The sequence below is a fragment of the Schistocerca nitens genome, chromosome 1 (assembly GCF_023898315.1).
Source record: "Schistocerca nitens isolate TAMUIC-IGC-003100 chromosome 1, iqSchNite1.1, whole genome shotgun sequence".
Classification (NCBI taxonomy): Eukaryota; Metazoa; Arthropoda; class Insecta; order Orthoptera; family Acrididae; genus Schistocerca; species Schistocerca nitens.
Genome location: NC_064614.1, coordinates 700,520,588 through 700,542,983, shown reverse-complemented (window position 1 = coordinate 700,542,983; position 22,396 = coordinate 700,520,588). Strand labels below are relative to the sequence as shown.

The 22,396-nt window shown below is 44.2% G+C and overlaps 1 long non-coding RNA gene, 1 other non-coding gene and 1 pseudogene across 2 annotated transcripts in view; 2 read left to right on the top strand and 1 right to left on the bottom strand.

Annotated features, from left to right (window-relative positions):
• Positions 1-22,396, top strand: part of LOC126259586 (uncharacterized) — a 280,290-nt gene that overhangs the window by 62,194 nt on the left and 195,700 nt on the right. The gene's annotated exons all lie outside the window — the stretch shown is intronic.
• Positions 18,303-18,575, top strand: Trnat-ugu (transfer RNA threonine (anticodon UGU)). Its single transcript has 2 exons — positions 18,303-18,341; positions 18,540-18,575. It is a non-coding gene; the product is annotated as a tRNA-Thr (tRNA).
• Positions 19,746-19,863, bottom strand: LOC126210059 (5S ribosomal RNA; annotated as a pseudogene).

Below are 22,396 nucleotides of genomic sequence, written 5' to 3'. Positions count from 1 at the left end.
GCGAGTTGGGTCTCACACGATCGCTGTTTCCGGAATCCATGTTGATTCCTACATAGTAGATTCTGGGTTTCCAAAAACGACATGATACTCGAGCAAAAAACATGTTCTAAAATTCTACAACAGATCGACGTCAGAGATATAGGTCTATAGTTTTGCGCATCTGCTCGACGACCCTTCTTGAAGACTGGGACTACCTGTGCTCTTTTCCAATCATTTGGAACCCTCCGTTCCTCTAAAGACTTGCGGTACACGGCTGTTAGAAGGGGGGCAAGTTCTTTCGCGTACTCTGTGTAGAATCGAATTGGTATCCTGTCAGGTCCAGTGGACTTTCCTCTGTTGAGTGATTCCAGTTGCTTTTCTATTCCTTGGACACTTATTTCGATGTCAGCCATTTTTCTGTTTGTGCGAGGATTTAGAGAAGGAACTGCAGTGCGGTCTTCCTCTGTGAAACAGCTTTGGAAAAAGGTGTTTAGTATTTCAGCTTTACGCGTGTCATCCTCTGTTTCAATGCCATCATCATCCCGGAGTGTCTGGATATGCTGTTTCGAGCCACTTACTGATTTAACGTAAGACCAGAACTTCCTAGGATTTTCTGTCAAGTCTGTACATAGAATTTTACTTTCGAATTCACTGAACGCTTCTCGCATAGCCCTCCTTACGCTAACTTTGACATCGTTTAGCTTCTGTTTGTCTGAGAGGTTTTGGCTGCGTTTAAACTTGGAGTGAAGCTCTCTTTGCTTTCGCAGTAGTTTCCTAACTTTGTTGTTGTACCACGGTGGGTTTTTCCCGTCCCTCACAGTTTTACTCGGCACGTACCTGTCTAAAACGCATTTTACGATTGCCTTGAACTTTTTCCATAAACACTCAACATTGTCAGAAATTTTCGTTTTGATCTGTTAGGTGGTCTGAAATCTGCCTTCTATTACTCTTGCTAAACAGATAAACCTTCCTCCCTTTTTTATATTCCTATTAACTTCCATATTCAGGGATGCTACAACGGCCTTATGATCACTGATTCCCTGTTCTGCACTTACAGAGTCGAAAAGTTCGGGTCTGTTTGTTATCAGTAGGTCCAAGATGTTATCTCCACGAGTCGGTTCTCTGTTTAATTGCTCGAGGTAATTTTCGGATAGTGCACTCAGTATAATGTCACTCGATGCTCTGTCCCTACCACCCGTCCTAAACATCTGAGTGTCCCAGTCTATATCTGGTAAATTGAAATCTCCACCTAAGACTATAACATGCTGAGGAAATTTATGCGAAATGTATTCCAAATTTTCTCTCAGTTGTTCTGCCACTAACGCTGCTGAGTCGGGAGGTCGGTAAAAGGAGCCAATTATTAACCCAGCTCGGTTGTTGAGTGTAACCTCCACCCATAATAATTCACAGGAACTATCCACTTCTACTTCACTACAGGATAAGCTACTACTAACAGCGACAAACACTCCACCACCGGTTGCATGCAATCTATCCTTCCTAAACACCGTCTGTACCTCTGTAAAAATTTCGGCAGAATTTATCTCTGGCTTAAGCCAGCTCTCTGTACCTATAACGATTTCAGCTTCGGTGCTTTCTATCAGCGCTTGAAGTTCCGGTACTTTACCAACGCAGCTTCGACAGTTTACAATTACAATACCGATTGCTGCTTGGTCCCCGCATGTCCTGACTTTGCTCCGCACCCTTTGAGGCTGTTGCCCTTTCTGTACTTGCCCGAGGCCATCTAACCTAAAAAACCGCCCAGTCCACGCCACACAACCCCTGCTACCCGTGTAGCCGCTTGCTGCGTGTAGTGGACTCCTGACCTATCCAGCGGAACCCGAAACCCCACCACCCTATGGCGCAAGTCGAGGAATCTGCAGCCCACACTGTCGCAGAACCGTCTCAGCCTCTGGTTCAGACCCTCCACTCGGCTCTGTACCAAAGGTCCGCAGTCAGTCCTGTCGACGATGCTGCAGATGGTGAGCTCTGCTTTCATCCCGCTAGCGAGACTGGCAGTCTTCACCAAATCAGATAGCCGTCGGAAGCCAGAGAGAATTTCCTCCGATCCATAGCGACACACATCATTGGTGCCGACATGAGCGACCACCTGCAGATGGGTGCACCCTGTACCCTTCATGGCATCCGGAAGGACCCTTTCCACATCTGGAATGACTCCCCCCGGTATGCACACGGAGTGCACATTGGTTTTCTTCCCCTCTCTTGCTGCCATTTCTCTAAGGGGTCCCATTACGCGCCTGACGTTGGAGCTCCCAACTACCAGTAAGCCCACCCTCTGCGACTGCCCGGATCTTGCAGACTGAGGGGCAACCTCTGGAACAGGACAAGCAGCCATGTCAGGCCGAAGATCAGTATCAGCCTGAGACAGAACCTGAAACCGGTTCGTCAGACAAACTAGAGAGGCCTTCCGTTCAGCCCTCCGGAATGTCTTTCGCCCCCTGCCACACCTTGAGACTACCTCCCACTCTACCACAGGTGAGGGATCAGCCTCAATGCGGGCAGTATCCCGGGCAACCACAGTCCTAGTCCGATCGGGGGATGCGTGGGACGAGCTGGCCGTCCCCGACAAACCCCCATCCGGACCCCCACAGTGATGCCCATTGGCAACAGCCTCAAGCTGTGTGACCGAAGCCAACACTGCTTGAAGCTGGGAGCGAAGGGATGCCAACTCAGCCTGCATCCGAACACAGCAGTTGCAGTCCCTATCCATGCTAAAAACTGTTTTGCAAAGAACGTCTGAACTAATCTACAGAGAGCGCAAACAAATCGACAAAATTTAAACGGTTATTAAAATACAAGATTGCCTAGTAAATGCAGTAATGCTGCTACTAACGCACTGCTGACACACTGCTCGGCAGCGGAAGGAGACTACGCGATTTTACACTATTCAGGTACTAAAACGCGATGCTACAACTCGCAAATACTATAATACGCCCGAAATTTATGTATCAAACAATGCAAGTACCAAAAACACGCAAAGAAATTAAGAATTAAACTATGTAAGAAATGAGTGAGCTAGGAGTATACGACTTGCTGCTGCAGCTGCTTATCCAACGGCGGCAGGGAGCACACTGACTGTGACCAACCGACACTGGCCGTTCAAAACAAAAACAAAAGACAAACGACTACGCGAATTTACACTATTCAGGTACTAAAACGCGATGCTACAACTCTCAAATACTATAATACGCCCGAAATTTATGTATCAAACAATGCAAGTACCAAAAACACGCAAAGAAATTAAGAATTAAACTATGTAAGAAATGAGTGAGCTAGGAGTATACGACTTGCTGCTGCAGCTGCTTATCCACGGCGGCAGGGAGTTCTAAGTTATATAGGGGGCTGATGACCTCAGACGTTAAGTCCCATAGTGCTCAGAGCTATTTGAACCATTTTCGTGCTAAAATAGTAGAGGTATTGGAGGAATTATTTGGTCATCATGTGCTGAGATTTGTCTTTATTTATTTATTTATTATAAAGTTTCTCGCTTTTGTAGAGGCTTTCAAGGTGACGAACGTATATTTCAACTGTGGTGTAGACGCATGTCAGAAACAAGGTGGCCAAGACCGTAAGTAACAGTTTTTGCTGTTCTGAAAGACGCAACCAAGGTGACCAATTCCAACGCTTACTCTGTCATCTGTTTGGAAATACCATAGACAATTTCTTGTAAGACTCTAGATTTTATGAATTATCTGCAATTTTATGAATTATTTGTGTTATTAACTTATTCTCGCAGTTCCTCGTTTATTGAAAACTTTTATTATCTTGCTTAATACGTCCTTTTGGAACAGCGTGAAACAGCAAGTCTTCGCCGCTCCCCAAAAATGCCGCACTGGGCGTAGTCAAAGCTCTCCCCGACGCTAGTCCTCTAATCCAGTATATCGATATTTCAAAAAGTATCATAAGCGGTTCTCCTTATGTCGTAAAACAACTTAAACATGAAACTTCCTGGCAGATTAAAACTGTGTGCCCGACCGAGACTCGAACTCGGGAAAGGCAAAGGTCCCGAGTTCGAGTCTCGGTCGGGCACACAGTTTTAATCTGCCAGGAAGTTTCATATCAGCGCACACTCCGCTGCAGAGTGAAAATCTCATTCTGGAAACTTAAACATATCGATATATCGATATGAAATATATCGATGTAACTGTCGATAAAAGATATCGACTGCGCTTTATAAATATACTGCCGGCTTTAGAGCTATATATTTAAGTATTGATTTATTATTGGGTATTCTGTACATCAATAAGCTAGCACCATGCCTACCCACCTTAGAGCAAGAACATAAACTTTGGCTGCTCGCGATAGCAGTTCTGGTTACCTATTTGTTAGTAGCTAGTAATAATATTAATTATTTCATTAGCAGTTCTAGTTACCTATTTGTTAGTAGGTAGTAATAAGGATTAATCTGTTTTTGTCTGCACAGTTGCAAAGGGCAGTTATTGTAATCTGATGTAATATTTCTTTGTATATAATATGTTTTCCTGTCTTAGTATTCTGTATACTGCCTTTTTCCTGTATTTTGTACTGGTACATTCTGATTGATTTGGTTGTACTACCTCACTTTATATATATTGTATCTCCTGTCTATTGACTATTTATAAAACTGTTGTAATATTGTACTTATAACTCCTGCTTATAATTTTGTTTATGTTTTGTAATCTGACGTTGTCTATTGCTTCTGTAAGCTTAATGACAACAAAATCGTCTTCTTCTTCTTATTATTATTACTACTATGCACGTTCACGCTTGGGTCTGTCGTTCGGTTCGTCACGTATCGGATTTGTTCGGAACACTTGATGTCGATTTTCCTTTTTCTCATTTCTACCAATGCCAGTGACCTAGCAGCTGTCGTGTCAAAACTACGTGTTGAAGCTAAACGTTGCAGTCTCTGTTGGTAGCGCCGAGCTGTGATTACGTCAGCACTTCCCCTCATCCGTCTCCGCCCACCGTAGAGGTCGGTCTTGTCATTTAAAGTATTGTTCATCATTTTCAGCAACCGTTTTTGAAGAATGCTGATATGAAGAAATAGAACTCTACTTGCGTTAAAAATTGTTTTCTCACGCAACTTGTGTGCTGTTTCTTCATATTGGAAATCTTGTTACTCGATTCACACCGCCATCACCGAGTGTAATAGCACTTCTTGTTTTGTGTTACCTATACTTGCTTCATATAGTCACAGAGAAAGGTTGGACGTGGTGGAAGCTCGAAAACAAGTAAATTATGTTCTAGAACTATTTCAAAGATCAACGTCAAGTATGCACCGCAAATTGTGAAAAAATATAATATAATATAAAAATATAGGCGCTCTGTATTGCCATTTTGATATCGATGAGTCGGTGCCGCCAAGATAATCGATAATTTTGGAAAATATTGATATATCGATATTTTATTGACAACCTACGCCCCACACTGGTGCTGGCCCTGGCTGGAATCAAACGAATTTGTACGGGACATCCAACGTTCCATCCCATTTTCATAGTGGCTGTAGCTTCCATGAAGGTCAAAGTGTGGGTCGGTGTGATAAATGTAAAAAGCCCCCCTCCCTCAGCCTTAACTAATCTCCGCGGATCGGAGCGAAACTTTGGGTGACTCCAAGGAATTTATTCGACCACGGCCTAACATCGCAAAATACGTCAGTATGTGTGGGTATGTAATTGACTTGACATGTGATCAAATCACAATGCTTTCGCTGTGAGACACTGCGAAGAAGTGGTGAACGCGTTCATTTGGATGCCTCACGCCACCGAAAGCACTGGGCCAGGGTTCACCAAATTGAGTTCCGCGGTACGCTGGTATTCCGTAGGAAGTGAGTAAGTGCTGCGCGAAAACTGTTGATAACACGGCGTTTTTCCCGAAATTTTGGTGATACTAATTATTTTTTACAATTTTATTATGATTTCTGTGTTATTAGTTGTGATTTAAAATTGAAGGAGTCACTAAAAGTGTCAGGATTCTCAAAGTGTTCCGCCAGAGAAAAAGTGTGGCGGCCCCTACTGTAGCCGTTACCCCTCGCATTCTGACAATAGAAGCTTCTTCCACCACCAGTATCCGTTCTTGTTAGCTTCGCGCCGAGTGTATCCACGCTACTTGGTGTCAATAACCTCGACTACGATGTCAACAAATACTGCACTGCCGGCCTGAGTGCCCGAGTGGTTCTAGGCGCTTCAGTCTGGAACCGGGCGACCGCTACGGTCTTAGGTTCGAATCCAGCCTCGGACATGGATGTGTATGATGTCCTTAGGTTAGCTAGGTTTAAGTAGTTCTAAGTCTAGGGGACTTATAACAGCAGATGTTAAGTCCCATAGTGCTCAGAGCCATTTGAACCATTTTTGAAATACTGCACTGCTTACTATAGCTGTGTTTGTCCTACCCCTAAGAATTCAGTGACTGCGAGCAGATATTTCTCGTATGCCAGAATTAGCGGAATCCCCTACATAGAGAATAATTAAATTAAAAATGTACACAAACATCTCACTATTGTATACGAGTTCTTACAGCAGCAGAACGGAAATTTTTGAGAATACAGTAGCAGCCGCTCGTATCAACTCTTTAATGATGCATTTCACGGGAGAAGACTGTTTATGACGGAGTGCGTATATGATTGCGTCTATGTGTGTGATTTTGGATGGGTGGTGCAGGGGATGGGGAAGCAGAGCAAGAAAAAGATGTCACGTGACAGCAAACTAGCCAAATAGCGTTCTTGCTTTAATCTGTCGTCTCTGTCTGTTGCCTGCGGTTCTAGATGTATGCTGAAATATTTGCGTTCATTTCGTGTTAGAACACGTGTGGGACTAGCTATCTTCTTATTCTTTTTATTATGTGTGACAGTTAGACATTAATTTTTCAACAGAGGATCAGTAGCAGAGCCACTGTCGCAATGCGACCCATTTCTCAGCATTGCCAATTCCAGGAGAGTGCAGCCGAAACACCCAGGTAATACCCAGGAACTTCAGAAAATACGAGGGCGTGCTGTAAAGTAATGCCTCCGAATTTTTTATGTGAAAACTGTTATAGCTTTTAAAATAAAACAAACGTTATTAACATTTTACATCTTTATTCTTCATGTCTACATAATTATTTCTCAATGTAGTCACCTTGGTGACGAAGACATTTCTTCCAACGAGAGACCAGTTTGTTGATAAAGTCACTATAGAAGGTTTGACTTTGTTGACGGATCCACAACCTCACCTCTACTTTGCACCGCTTCATCACGATCAAAGGGAAGTCCTTTAAGTTTTCTAAACAGATGACATTCGGGTATGCCAAGTCGGGTTGTAGGGAGAATGATCAATGGCAGTGAACCAAAGGTATCGGCTTTTTGCACATGTCACAGCTTTCATGTGTGGTTTGGCATTGTCATGCTGAAGGAGAATGTGTTCCATGTGGGGACGAACTCTTCGGATTCGAAACTCTATTTCAGCACGCTGTTTCTCATGCACCGAAATAGTTACATTGCACACTGCCGTGTTACGGGCTACATTTCGGAGACTTCTAGCGGCAAAAGGCTGTGCAAATATGTAAGGATGAGAAATAAAGATGTACATTCTTAACATTGTTTTATTTAAAAGGCCTTACGGGGGGACGTTGATGAAATTGACCAAAAATTTCAATTTTCGATTTATTTTTTATTTGTTAGTACAACTCATGGACAATAAGTATCCAAAGTTTCAATGTCGAAATCGCATCCGAAGTGCCTGAAAATTAATTAAAAGTGTGACGCGGCCTCCCTGTCACGCCCACGTTTTGAAGCAGCACTTCAATTCCAGCTCAGTGAACAACGATTCTGTGTATTATTTTCAACCAAACGTGTGCGGGATACACCTAGAAGGCGTGATACATTCTCTTTGATTTTATGATCATCTTTGACTCTGTTCTGTATGGCAAAACCCAAAATCCAAATGAGTCTCTAAATTCACTCATACTTAAACGATGCCCTAAAAACACATTGGCTGGCCGCGGTGGTCTCGCGGTTGTAGGCGCGCAGTCCGGAACCGTGCGACTGCTACGGTCGCAGGTTTGAATCCTGCCTCGGGCATGGCTGTGTGTGATGTCCTTAGGTTAGTTAGGTTTAAGTAGTTCTAAGTTCTAGGGGACTGATGACCACAGCAGTTGAGTCCCATAGTGCTCAGAGCCATTTGAACCATTTATTTTTGAAAAACACATTTGCATCTGCTACAGGTGTCAGAATTGCCACTTATGATGCAGTTATTGTATTTAATCATGGGAACGTCGGGAGGATGAAGGTATTAGAAAGAATGGGCGTCAAGATAGGAAATTTTACTCAAGACATGCTGAGAAAAATAGATTTACACCGCGTCTCTGCAGCTGAAAAGTCAGTTGAAGACCTGGTAAAGGAAAGAAGACAGACAACAAGAAACCAGAAGAGAAGCCTTGAAGGGAAAGACAACCCAGAGTACAAATGTGGTGTCTTCTGAAGAAGTGACACAAGGAAAAACGTTAGGTTGAACTTTAAATTGCGTTTCCTGAAAAGGTTGTTTTTTAAAGTTTCTGTTCCTTTTCCTCAGATCCTATGGTTACTAGAAATATGAAATTTTGTACACATATTTCTGTAAACGTAATAAACGTTGTCGCAAGAGAAAATTTTGAAATTCTGATTGCAAGCTGAGATATGGGGCAAAGTGCTTGGTATTTTGCATGAATTTAAAATTGTTCTTGTGGAATTAAAATTAAAAAATTATGAAAATTCTCCATTTGACCTTTTCCAAAAAACTCATGAGAGAAGCTTACAACATTTAAAGACATGAAACCGAGAAATTTTTGTAGAAATCTCTTGAATACTTTTCTGAGAAAAAGGAACATACATTATTTTTGGAAAATAAAACTTCAAATTTCATTCAAAAAAAGTTGAGTACATGCGATGCCTCCAAAACTGTGTATTTGTTGCATTTTTGAAATAGTGTGTGTTTTTTATCAACGTCCCCCGTTAAAAGTTTTCACATAAAATTTCTGAGTCGTTACTTTTGAGTACGTCGTCGTAAGTTTTACATATTCTCCCCCGCCAAGACCATTGCGCGAAAAGACTGGCGCTTTGACACAAGAGGATACATGTTCCGTGTTTTCTGCTGACACAGTTCTCTTGCAGTACGGATAAAAGGTGCTCACGGTGTGCGATTTCAATGGCACGGCAACTAGAAACTTACTCCCAAGTTGAAGTTACTGTGACACTATGATTCTTGTGGGCAAAATGTCTCCGTTGCACACAGATCCGCTGCAAAATTCTGAGGAAATGTGGATCAAATACAGTGTCGAGTTCAGTCGTAGCAAAATGTTGCCAATAATTTGACCAAGACCGCGCTGATGTGGGTGGTAGTGACCGCGAAGTCCAGATCCTGCACAACGCGGTTTTCCGTCTCTCTGACACGCTGAAAGAATATCTCGGGGAAAGAGATTTTACAACGATGAGGATGTTTGCACAGCGGTTCCCTAATGGCTCCGTGACCACTTGAGTCATTTTAAACTCGAATGCTGCTTAACTTCTTGTCAGATACTTTCCCTCTTTATTACTAGCTAACATTCCTCATATTATCAGGTTTGCCTTGTTTTAGTTATCGTCGTCATTAATTTTGCATTTTATATTCGTCTGTCTGCTTACATCAGACTGCTGCGTGTCACTGGCTACATGAAAAGGCACGCGTGCTGAAATCCAGAAGTTCACATTTTCAGAAGCAAAATGCCCAACGAATGCTCGTCTACCAATGAACGTGCCTTCAAGAAATGTGGAACTTGAAATACTTTTTCTGTCTCGATCTGATTTTATATTTATTAACTCATGACCGGTTTCGATGCCTTGTGCACTATCATCGGATATAAAATGCTTCGTTACCAACAGCACTTCAATGTTAATTGCAGTGTCATAAGTCGTACACTTACCTTGATATTGACGTGCTATTCATAGCCTAGATTTTTATTTCTATTGATGATTCATAAGGCGTCGAAACCTGTGACACGTGTATAAAATTTGTCTGCAGTCGAGGCAGAAAGATTTGCTGCAACTAACAGTATCATAATCGCCGCATCCAAACCAGTTGTGGTAATCTTCTGAGAAGGTAGATTCCGCCCCGGATTTGACACGATAAGTGTGAAATGTGGTAACGTATCTTTGATGCTAACGGCAGTAGCTCACGCGTTGAAAGCAGCTTTAGAGCGACGTATGAAAATTTTGAGGTGCAGAGAATCATCTGCTTAAAACCCGACAGCTTTTCTGTCACCCCGTAACCAGTGGTGTAGCAGAATTTTCTGGTAGGAGAACGCGCATTATTAAATTTCTGTAGAAGTGTCGGCGTTTCATTAGTTTCCGGTACGGTCTATTAGCATTCTTGGGAAGAACGGCAAACAATCCAACTTTATTGCCCGGTCCGGTTTTCATTATCGCGCTCCTGGAGCCCGCTGAATGGCCCGGACTGGGGCGGCCCGCGGCTGCCGCTCCAAATATTAAATTCCAATTAGGACAAGGGCAGGGTACTGCTGGGTGGGGGAGTGCAAGGGGTGAGGCGGACCTCTAGGTCAGGGAGACAGCCGGCCGTCACCCTTCCACCCACCCCCCCCACCCCCCCAGCGAGCTCCCCTTCCCAGGGGCCAGCGCGATCGAACGACCTGCTCCACAGGAAATTGAGGGCTTTCACCACCTCCAGGGCAGGCGCGGCCCGCTCGTCTTTTCAGCGGCCGTCACAGCCGCCGATGAGAGACGGCCTTGTCTCCGGTCCTCCTCTTAGCTGACTCGGCGGCTCTGTTCGCCTCCATCAAGAGAAGCCGACGAGTTTTGTCATTCGTGATGGCAGGCGCGCGGCTCGACTTCGCCATACTTAAACGCGACTGCACATTTTCACGTCCTACACTAATCTGCTTCTGTTATTTAAGGAAAGTAATTTTTTCCACACCTCCACGAACACCTGGAAAACAAATCTTTGACAGGAGTTTCAACCTATCTGGTCCTCATCAGGTAGCATAATTTTTTTAGCTACCAATTATATGATATTATTGCCGCTGCACTGTCAGTAATAAAAATGAAATTGTAATCGTTATTATTGATTTTCTGGCGTCCCTAGCCTGCGGCCCCTCGATAGCGGACAGTTCGCGCCCAAAACGCAATGACTACGAGCCTTTGCACTGACTGACCCTACCGTTTTTTATGCATGATCACGAATAATAATTTTTTTTTTTGCACCAAAAGATGGGACTTTAAATTCTTGAAACTTGTCGTGGGTTGAATAAATCATTATTACAACTGAAGCGGATTTCATCCTATTAATGACGTCGGAGAAGTAATGATGCCACATAGGCTGCAATAAAATTCTTTGGGTTGCCTGATGAATAATCAGATCAAAACTAATATTACATGAAGCTTTGTTTAGTAGCAGCCCGTGGTGTTGTACATAATTTACATTCTTTAAATATGTAAGAGTTGTAGGATAACACAAGCCAAAATCTAATGCTTCTCTTACAATTTTTTCTTTATTAATTATGCTATGATTCACAAGTAGTTGCGATCTTCAGTCCAGAGACTGGTTTGATGCAGCTCTCCTTGCTACGCTATCCTGTGCAACCTTCTTCATCTCCGAGTAATTACTGCAACTCATATCTTTCTGACTCTGCTTAGTGTATTCATCCCTTTATCTCACTCTACGATTTTTACCCTGCACGCTTCCCTCCAATACTAAACTGGCGATCCCTTGATGCCTCAGAACGTGTTCTATCAACCGATGCCTTCTTCTACTCAAGTTGTGCCACAAAGTCCTTTTCTCCCCAAGTCTATTCAGTACCTCCTCATTAGTTACGTGACCTACCCATCTAATCTTCAACATTCTTCCGTAGCACCACATTTCGAAACCTTCTACTCTCTTCTTATCTAAACTATTTATCGTCCTTTTTTCACTTCCATACATGGCTACACTCCATACAAATACTTTCAGGAAAGACTTCCTGACATATAACTCTCTACTCGATGTTAACAGATTTCTTTTCTTGAGTAACGCTTTATTTGCCATTGCCAGTCTACATTTAAATCCTCTCTACTTCTACCATCATCATTTCGTTTGCTTCCCAAATAGCAGAACTCATCTGCTGCTTTAAGTGTCTCGTTTCCTAATCTAATCCCCTCAGCATCACCTGATTTAATTCGACTATATTCCAGTATCCTCGTTTTGCTTTTGTTGATGTTTATCTTATATTCACCTTTCAAGACATTGTCCATTCAGTTCAACTGCTATCCACGTCCTTTGCTGTCTCTGACAGAATTACAATGTCATCGGCAAACCTCAAAGCTTTTATTTCTTCTCCATAGATTTTAATCCCTACTCCAAATTTTTCTTTTGTTTCCTTTACTGCTTGCTCAATATGCAGATTGAATATCATTGGGGATAGGCTACAATCCTGTCTCACTCTCTTCCAAACCACTGCTTCCCTTTCGTGACCCTCGACTCTTATAACTGCCATCTGGTTTCTGTACAAACTGTAAATAGCCTTTCGCTCCCTGTATCTGATCCCTGCCAACTTCAGAATTCGAAAGAGAGTATTCCAGCCAACACTGTCAAAAGCTTTCTCTAAGTCTACAAATACTAGATACGTAGGTTTGCCTTTCCTTAATCTGTCTTCTAAAATAGGTCGTAGGCTCAGTATTGCCTCGCGTGTTCCAACATTTCTACGGAACCCAAACTGATCTTCCCCGTGGACGGCTTCTACTAGATTTTCCATTCGTCTGTAAGGTATTCGCGTTAGAATTTTGAAGCCGTGACTTATTCAACTGATAGTTCGGTAATTTTCACATCTGTCAACACTTGCTTTCTTTGGGATTGGAATTATTATATTCTTCTTGAAGTCTGAGGGTATATCGCCTGTCTCATACATTTTGCTCACGAGATGATAGAGCTTTGCATGGCTGGCTCTACCAAGGCTAGCCGGCCAGAGTGGCCGAGCGGCTCTAGGCGCGTCAGTCTGGAACCGCGCGACCGCTACGGTCGCAGGTTCGAATCCTGCCTCGGGCATGGATGTGTGTGGTGTCCTTAGGTTAGTTAGGTTTAAGTAGTTCTAAGTTCTAGGGGACTGATGACCTCAGATGTTAAGTCCCATAGTGCTGAGAGCAATTTGAACCATTTTCCCCCCAAGGCTATCAGTTGTTCTGGTGGAATGTTGTCTACTCCTGGGGCCTTGCTTCGACTTAGGTCTTTCAGTGCGCTGTCAAATTCTTCACGCAGTATCATATCTCCCATTTCATCTTCATCTGCATCCTATTCCATTTGCATAATATTGCCCTCAAGTACATAGCCCTCGTTTATCGCCAACGAGATTAATTTCCTACTAGCGACTTGTCACAGAAATCGCAGGTAGACACTGTAGCTATACTTCAGAATCTAAATTTACTTACACGACTGTGCTGCGAACTTGCATCTACAGAACATGTGGGACTGTATCTCGACAAAAGAAACTGTTTAAACTGTTACGTCTCCTCTCATTTAGTGCTAACTCATTTTGTGTGTGTGTGTGAGGGGTGGGGTGCGGTGGGGGGGGGGATGTAAGGAGGGGGTTAGGTCGTTTTACTGACGCTAATCATTAGCTCCCCGTTCGTGGAATGGAACTATATATATGAGGAAATTTGTAAGGCTAGCGATTTATCAATAAGCAAGATATATGACGTGAAAAAAACTCATCATCATCAGGTTTTCCTTCCAGGTAGGCGAGTGGGAACTTCGTGAACGATGTGCCTCCATTGATTTCTGTCGTGCTTTTCTCTCTCCACTGCATCCCATGTTACTGTTCTCCTCTTGAGATCCTCATTAATCTGATCTGCCCGTCATTTCCTAGGCCGTCCTATCGGTTTTTTTCCGGTACTTCCGTCACCAAATACTGACGTGGAGTTTGAGTTGGGTGCATTCGCTTCACATGACCTAATCCCTTCACTCTAGCAGTGGGGGTATGCGTATTCCCTCGTCGGCCGCGTCCCAGATGGCTGGTAGGCGGGTTCACCGGAGTTATTCGGAAGGTTTGAGCGAAATAAAATAGGTTTCGCGTACTAAAAACGGGCCTCTTGTCACGGTTATGGTGAAGTCAACGGCTTCTTCGGTGGAGAAGAATACCTTTGGTATGGAGCAGTTGGTGGAGGACACACCCTCTCCTTTCTGAGCATGAATCGCTGTTCTCCAGACCTTAGGAACGTCTCTCTATGTTAACTGAATATTAGAAACAGACCTACTTTTGTGCTCGTGTTTTCTCAAGGTAAACTTGTGTAGATACTTTGTTTGATAGTCGAAACTCTGAAATTGAAATCACTTTATTTTTGGTAATAGTCTCCTCAAAAACTGTCAGATAATGTAGGGACTGTTAAAATCGTTTCCTGTACCAGGCTTCTTCCCTCTTAGTCCAACTGGCCACAGCACCTCGCCAGCGCACAGCTGCCCACATAGCACAACTGCTTAGAACTCATCACATACCAACTGACTGGCTGCAAACTATTATTGTCAGTCGGCTCGGATTGGAGAAACTGTTTGACTACGACCGCCGTCGTGTCTGAGGAATGCTAGAAACCGCAGTGACCGAAAGTGTTATATTTCTGAGAGTTTTTTTAATGCTATTTAACAGTTTATTGTGTTCGAATAAAATCATTTTGGGGCTAGGCTACGTCATTATAAAGAAGTAGAAGAACTATGCTATCGACGTTTCGACCGCGTTTCCAACGTTGCTCTTCTGGGCTAAACGTCTGTTTTATATTTATTTTAGCGTTTTATAATGACGCAGCCTAACACTTGAAATTTATTCAAACTTGCAATGTACGTGGAAGCCTTGTAAGTTTTTTTTTTCCTGAGCACTTACTTCCGACCCAGCCAAACCAAATCACCAGTTCGACTGACACGATAAATTCCTAGACCGTGTAATTTTTATAAAATCGTACCTCTTTGTCTTGGCTCATCAGTCTGTCTGTAAGTGAATTTTCGTTTCCTGACTCACTGGTGACACGGGTTTCGGTTCCTCCTTCGCCAATCGTCTGCTGGCATATACGATGGGCGTTTGAAAAGTCCGTGCAAAGTCCGAGAGATGGCAAACCGGCGCGTATCGAGGTCATATTTAGTTAGTAGCATCTCTGGAAAGAACGCATACTAAGTTTCAGCCATATTGGTCTATTTCTTTGTGTTTGGCATTCGTGTGAATCAAGGAAGTCGAGTGATTGTCAAAAAATGGACGAAAAAGAATTTCGTGTGGTGATTAAACATTACTTTATGAAAGGTAAAACGCCTCAGGAGACTAAAGAGAAGCTTGATAAACATTACGGTGTCTCTGCACATTCGATTAGAACAGTTTATAAGTGGTTTCAAAGTTTTCGGAGTGGCCATATGGGCACAAGTGATGCTCAACGTACTGGACGCCCTGTGGAGGTTGCGACACCAGAAACCATTGATAAAATCCTTGATATGATGATGGATGACAAAAGAGTTAAGTTGCGTGAGATTGCTAGTGCTGTGGGCTTATCGAATGAACGGATACGTAATATTTTGCATAAACATTTGGACATGAGAAAGCTATCCGCAAGACGGGTTCCGCAATTGCTCACGCTTGACCAAAAACAGAATCGTGTGAAGTGTTGCAAGGATGGTTTGCAGCTGTTCAGGAAGAATCCACAGGACTTCAAGCATCGTTTCGCCACTGTGGATAAAACATGGATACATTACTATACTCCGGAGACCAAAGAACAGTCTAAACAATGGGCTACCAAGGGAAAATCTTCACCAAAAAAGGCGAAGACCATTCCTTCAGCCGGAAAGGTTATGGCGACTGTCTTTTGGGATTTGCAAGGAATAATCTTCATCGACTATCTGGAAAAGGGTAAAACTGTTACAGGTGCACATTATTCATCGTTATTGGACCGTTTGAAAACCGAGCTGACAGGAAAACGCCGGCGATTGGACCGCAAAAAAGTCCCTTTCCATCACGACAATGCACCAGCACACACCTCAGCAGTTGTGGTCGCAAAATTAATGGAAATAGGATTCCAATTCGTTTCACATTCCACCTAATCTCCAGACTTGGCTCTCTCGGACTACTATTTGTTCTCCAATTTGAAGAAAGGGCTGGCGGGACAAAGACTTTACTCAAATGAGGTGACTGCAGCAACTTGTTCAAATGTGTGTGAAATCTTATGGAACTTAACTGCTAAGGTCATCAGTCCCTAAGCTTACACACTACTTAACCTAAATTATCCTAAAGACAAACACACACACCCATGCCCGAGGGAGGGCTCGAACCTCCGCCGGGACACTGCAGCAACTAATAGCTATTTTGCAGACTTGGGCAATTCCTATCATTCGGAAAGGATCAACAAATTAGAACTGCGTTGGACGAAGTGTATAAGTATAAAAGGAGACTATGTCAAAAAATAAAAAGATCCACCCCAAACACGTAAGTAGTTTTTATTTTTGCACGGACGTTTGAAACGCCCCTTGTATCAGAGGCACCATTACTTTACAAGGGGCGGACAAAACTGCATGCTTGAAGATAAATGCAGATGCTAGCCAAGCCTGCAGGTTGCGTTGTTGCAATTGACCAGGAAAGGGACCTGTACAATGTCCTCATTACGTTGCGAGTGTGAGACGTGGTCAGAACAGTGTTCTGGCTAGCCGTGAGACCACTATGTCGTAGCTCATTGCATTCGAACGTGGGCCAATTATCGGTGATCTTACAGTGGGTGCTTCCACAGTCAAGGCAGCCGAAGTGTTTGATGTTTCAAGAGGCACCGTACTGAATTCCGAAAAGTGGGGAAAAAAACGTCATCTGAAAACTCGTAACGCGGACGAAAAGTATGTACTGAGTGGTCCTGGCAGACGATAGTAAAAGAGGACTGACGAAAAACAACGGGACGACAGTGCGAAATTGAACGTCGCACTCTCGCAGCGGATGAATACGAAGGGAGTTCCAGGAGCGAAGATTTGCAGGGCGAGATGGAATTCCAAAACCACTCATCAGTGATGCAAATGCCTGTAAGAGGAGAAAGTGTTGCCGAAGCCGTAAAACCTGGGCTATGGAGCAATGGAAGAGAGTCATTTAGAAGGATGAGTCTTCTTTCGCCCTGTTTCCAACTTCTGGCCGAGATTACGTCCCGAGAGTGAAACACTGCAGGGTTCGTTGATGATTCGGGTAGCCATATCGTGATGTTTCACGGGTCCCATGGCTACTCTGCAAGGTCGCATTACCACCAAAATCACGTGATAATTTTGGCTGATACGGTCCATCCCGCCGGCCGGAGTGGCCGAACGGCTCTAGGCACTACAGTCTGGAACCGCGAGACCGCTACGGTCGCAGGTTCGAATCCTGCCTTGGGCAAGGATGTGTGTGATGTCCTTAGGTTAGTTAGGTTTCAGTAGTTCTAGGTTCTAGGGGACTTATGACCTCAGCAGTTGAGTCCCATAGTGCTCAGAGCCATTTGAACCATTTTGAACGGTCCATCCCATGATACAGGTTCCAAGACGACAGAGCCTTTGTTAATGCCACTCGCGTCGTCCAGGACTGTTTTTGTGTGCACGAGGATGAATGACCGCGTCTCCCTTGGCCACCACAGGCATCAGATGTCAATATTATTGGGCTTTTGTGGTCTACTTTGGAGAGAAGGGAGCGTGACTCCTATCTACCTCCACCTGAAATTGATATATTTTGTAGAAAGAATGCTGTAAATTCCCATTGAAAACGATAGAGGTCCTGTATTTGTCCTTTCCGAGACGACAGGAATGATGACACATTTCCTGCACCGTATTAGGCAGGGTAATTGTTCTGTGTTTTTGGCGTTCCCATTTTTGTTCACCCCCCCCCACCGTAGCTCATCTACATGCAGCTCTACTTTAAGTCCAAGCTGGTATACGAGGGGAAACAATATTCAGATCCTCAACTGGGCACTTTGATTTTTTTTACTGTAAATGTTAATTAATTGGGACCCTCAGCTGACGAAATGTGTTGTTGATATTTTCAGCTGTCACCATAGACGTATATCAACAACACCTGTAGTCAACTAATTATCATTTATTCTAGAGAAGCTGCATGGTCATCAATGGTATCTGTTCTTTCGAGAACAGTTACTATCTTCATATATATGTAGTTAAAGCTACCAAGCCTTTGACCTTCGTCTGTGCGAATGTGCACAGGTTGCCCGAACTCTTACGGGAATCGTCACCTTAGTGTGCGCAAGTAATGAGTGGATGGGCAAGTATCTGTTAGGTACATCACGTATGTAGATTGTTGACAGTTAGGAATGTGGGTCTGACGGGAAGCGATGCAAGGGATAAGCCGCTGCAGTCGCGCTATTCATCTGTGCCCTCGGTGGCTCAGATGGATAGAGCGTCTGCCTTGTAAGCAGGAGATCCCATGTTTGCCGGCACGGTAGCTCAGCGTGTTCGGTCAGAGAGCTGGCTGGCCTCTGTAATAAAAAACTGAGTGGAAGGATCAACAAACGAACTTTAACGGATGTCATGTGACGTCCGCAACGACCAAACACAACGACCAAAAACGAACAAAATGAAAAAAAAAATGGATATAGTGTCTGCCATGTAAGCAGGAGGTCCCGGGTTCGAGTCCCGGTCGGGGCACACATTTTCAGCTGTCCCCATCCAGGTATATCAACAACACCTCTCGTCAGCTGACGGTTTCAATTAATTATCATTTATTCTAGAGAAGCTTCACGGTCATCAATGGTATGTGTTCTTTCGAGAACAGTTACTGTCTTCATATACTTTCTTACTTTCTCTAAATGACTTCAGTGCCGGGATGGGCCTCTTAGTAACACAACGTCACATTTCCTTCCTTATCCCGGCCCAATCCTAGTTCGTACTTTTTTTCTGAAGACGTAGGCGGTCCCTTGTATTCTATCCCCCTGCTTTCGTATCCAGTTATATGATTGCGCCAGGGAGGCACAGACGTGTTCTGAAGTGAATTTGATCGCAAAATTGTGCGGCGTAGTCAGTCCCTCCCGCGACAGCAGTGCGTTAACTGCAGCGACCCCTTCTGGGTGGAATGCAAATGAGATCTGCAGCCGCGTCGTTCGGGAACGCGGCGGCGCCCCGGCCACGCGGTAGAGCGGTACGAAGCGCGGCTGCCGGCGCCGCCTCTGATAAAATTAGTGCCCACGGCCGAGGCCTCCTCGCCTTTGGCGGATCCGCTCATTAGGGGGCGCCGTGTCGGCGGTATCAGCGCAGGGCAGTGCGCGTCCTTTGAGGGGTGTCGGCGTCGACGGCGGCTAAAACGGCGCCGAAACGTGGCGTCGGCAATTACTGGCGCCATCTTATTAGCGCGCTGCCTCCGCGCAGTGACTGCCGCACCCACCGCGGGATCCACGTGCTCTTCTTCCCAGTGTGGAGGTGCTGTAGGAAGACTCCTTTTCTAGTCGCTCAGAAATTAATCGCGTCCTGGACTGGCGCTTCCAAACACACCATCAGCGTCTAACCACACAGAATGCAACATTAGTGAGCTCCGAGAAGACCTCCCGCTCTAATACATTGTAACAGCGCCTCTAACTCTGATAATAGCCGAATATTGGCGAGGAAGGGAAAAGAAGAAGCGCACTGTCTTCAGGCCAAAAGTGGCCCATCGGGACCATCCGACCGCCGTGTCATCCTCAGATGAGGATGCGGATAGGAGGGGCATGTGGTCAGCACACCGCTCTCCCGGTCGTTATGATGGTTCACTTTCATCGCAGCCGCTACTGTTCGGTCGAGTAGCTCCTCAGTTGGCATCACGAGGCTGAGTGCACCCCGAAAAAATGGCAACAGCTCATGGCGGTCCGGATGGTCACCCATCAAAGTACCGGCCACGCCCGACAGCGCTTAACTTCGGTGATCTGACGGGAACCGGTGTATACACTGTGGCAAGGCCGTTGCCCTGACGGACATGTTATAGTACTGGGTGGAGATTTTAATTTGCCGGATATAGACTGGGACAAAGAATCGGGTGAAATTTTTTTGAGTGCTTTATCTGAAAACTACGTTGAGCAGTTAAACAGAGAACCGACTCGTGGCGATAACATATTAGACCTTCTGGTGACAAACAGACCCGAACTATTTGAAACAGTTAACGCAACCCAGGGAATCAGCGATCATAAAGCGGTTACTGCATCGATGATTTCAGCCGTAAATAAAAATATTAAAAAAGGTAGGAAGATTTTTCTGTTTAGCAAAAGTGACAAAAAGCAGATTTCAGAGTATTTGACGGCTCAACACAAAAGTTTTGTCTCAAGTACAGATAGTGTTGAGGACTGGTGGACAAAGTTCAAAACCATCGTACAATATGCGTTTGATGAGTATGTGCCGAGTTAGAAAACTGCTGCGGAAGCAAAGGGAAATTCACAGCAAACATAAACATAGCCAAAGCCTTGCAGACAAACAAAAATTACGGGAAGCGAAATGTAGCGTGAGGAGGGCTATGCGAAAGACGTTCAATGAATTCGAAAGTAAAGTTCTATGTCTACTGACTTGGCAGAAAATCCTAAGAAATTTTGGTCTTATGTCAAAGCGGTACGTGGATCAAAACGAAATGTCCAGACACTCGGTGACCAAAATGGTACTGAAACAGGGGATGACAGACTAAAGGCCGAAATACTAAATGTCTTTTTCCAAAGCCGTTTCACAGAGGAAGACTGCACTGTAGTTCCCTCTCTACATTGTCGCACAGATGACAAAATGGTAGATATCGAAATAGACGACAGAGGGATAGAGAAACAATTAAAATCGCTCAAAAGAGAAAAGGCAGCTGGACCTGATGGGATACCAGTTCGATTTTACACAGAGTACGCGAAGGAACTTGTCCCCTTCTTGCAGCGGTGTACCGTAGATCTCTAGAAGAGCGTAGCGTTCCAAAGGATTGGAAAAAGGGCATCCCCGTTTTCAAGAAGGGACGTCGAACAGATGTGCAGAACTATAGACCTATAACTCTAGCGTCGATCAGTTGTAGAATTTTGGAACACGTACTATGTTCGAGTATAATGACTTTTCTGGAGACTAGAAATCTACTCTGTAGGAATCAGCATGGGTTTCAAAAAAGACGGTCGTCCGAAACCCAGCTCGCGCTATTCGTCCACGAGACTCAGAGGGCCATAGACGCGGGTTCCCAGGTAGATGCCATGTTTCTTGACTTCCGCAAGTCGTTCGATACACTTCCCCACAGTCGTTTAACGAACAAAGTAAGAGCATATGGACTATCAGACCAATTGTGTGATTGGATTGAAGAGTTCCTAAATAACAGAACGCAGCATGTCATTCTCAATGGAGAGAAGTCTTTCGAAGTAAGAGTGATTTCAGGTGTGCCGCAGGGGAGTGTCGTAGAACCGTTGCTGTTCACAATATACATAAATGACCTTGTGGATAACATCGGAAGTTCATTCAGGCTTTTTGCGGATGATGCTGTGGTATATCGAGAGGTTGTAACAACGGAAAATTGTACTGAAATGCAGGAGGATCTGCAACGAATTAACGCATGGTGCAGGGAATGGCAATTGAATCTCAGTGTAGACAAGTGTAATGTGCTGCGAATATCATTTAGCTACAATATAGCAGGTCAGCAACTGGAAGCAGTTAATTCCATAAATTATCTGGGAGTAGGCATTAGGAGTGATTTAAAATGGAATGATCATATAAAGTTGATCGTCGGTAAAGCAGATGCCAGATTGAGATTCATTGGAAGAATAATAAGGAAATGCAATCCGAAAACAAAGGAAGTAGGTTACAGTACGCTTGTTCGCCCACTGCTGGAGTATTGCTTACCAGTGTGGGATTCGTACCAGATAGGGTTGATAGAAGAGATAGAGAAGATCCAACGGAGAGCAGCGCACTTCGTTACAGAATCATTTAGTAATCGCGAAAGCGTTACGGAGATGACAGATAAACTCCAGTGGAAGACTTTTCGGGAGAGACGCTCAGTAGCTCGGTACAGGCTTTTGCTGATGTTTCGAGAACATACCTTCACCGAGGAGTCAAGCAGTTTATTGCTCCCTCCTACGTATATCTCGCGAAGAGACCATGGGGATAAAATCAGAGAGATTAGAGCCCACACAGAGGCATACCGACAATCTTTCTTTCCACGAACAATACGTGACTGGAATAGAAGGGAGAACCGATAGAGGTGCTCAAAGTTCCCTCCGCCACACACCGTCAGGTGGCTTGCGGAGGATGGATGTAGATGTAGATGTATGAAGACCACAACTTTATTCAGGTACGTCATATCTAGTTCAAACCACTCATTGATGATTAGATTATCGAACTGCGGGCATGTTGCCTGTCACATTTCACCGCTGTGAAGATGGCCATGCAGAAAATAAAAGATGTTTTGAAATAAAAAAATTAACAATATGTAAAAGCCAAATTTTATTAGATGCGTTTTAAAGGTACACTTTTAAGCTATTTTTCTACTTAATTTCCAT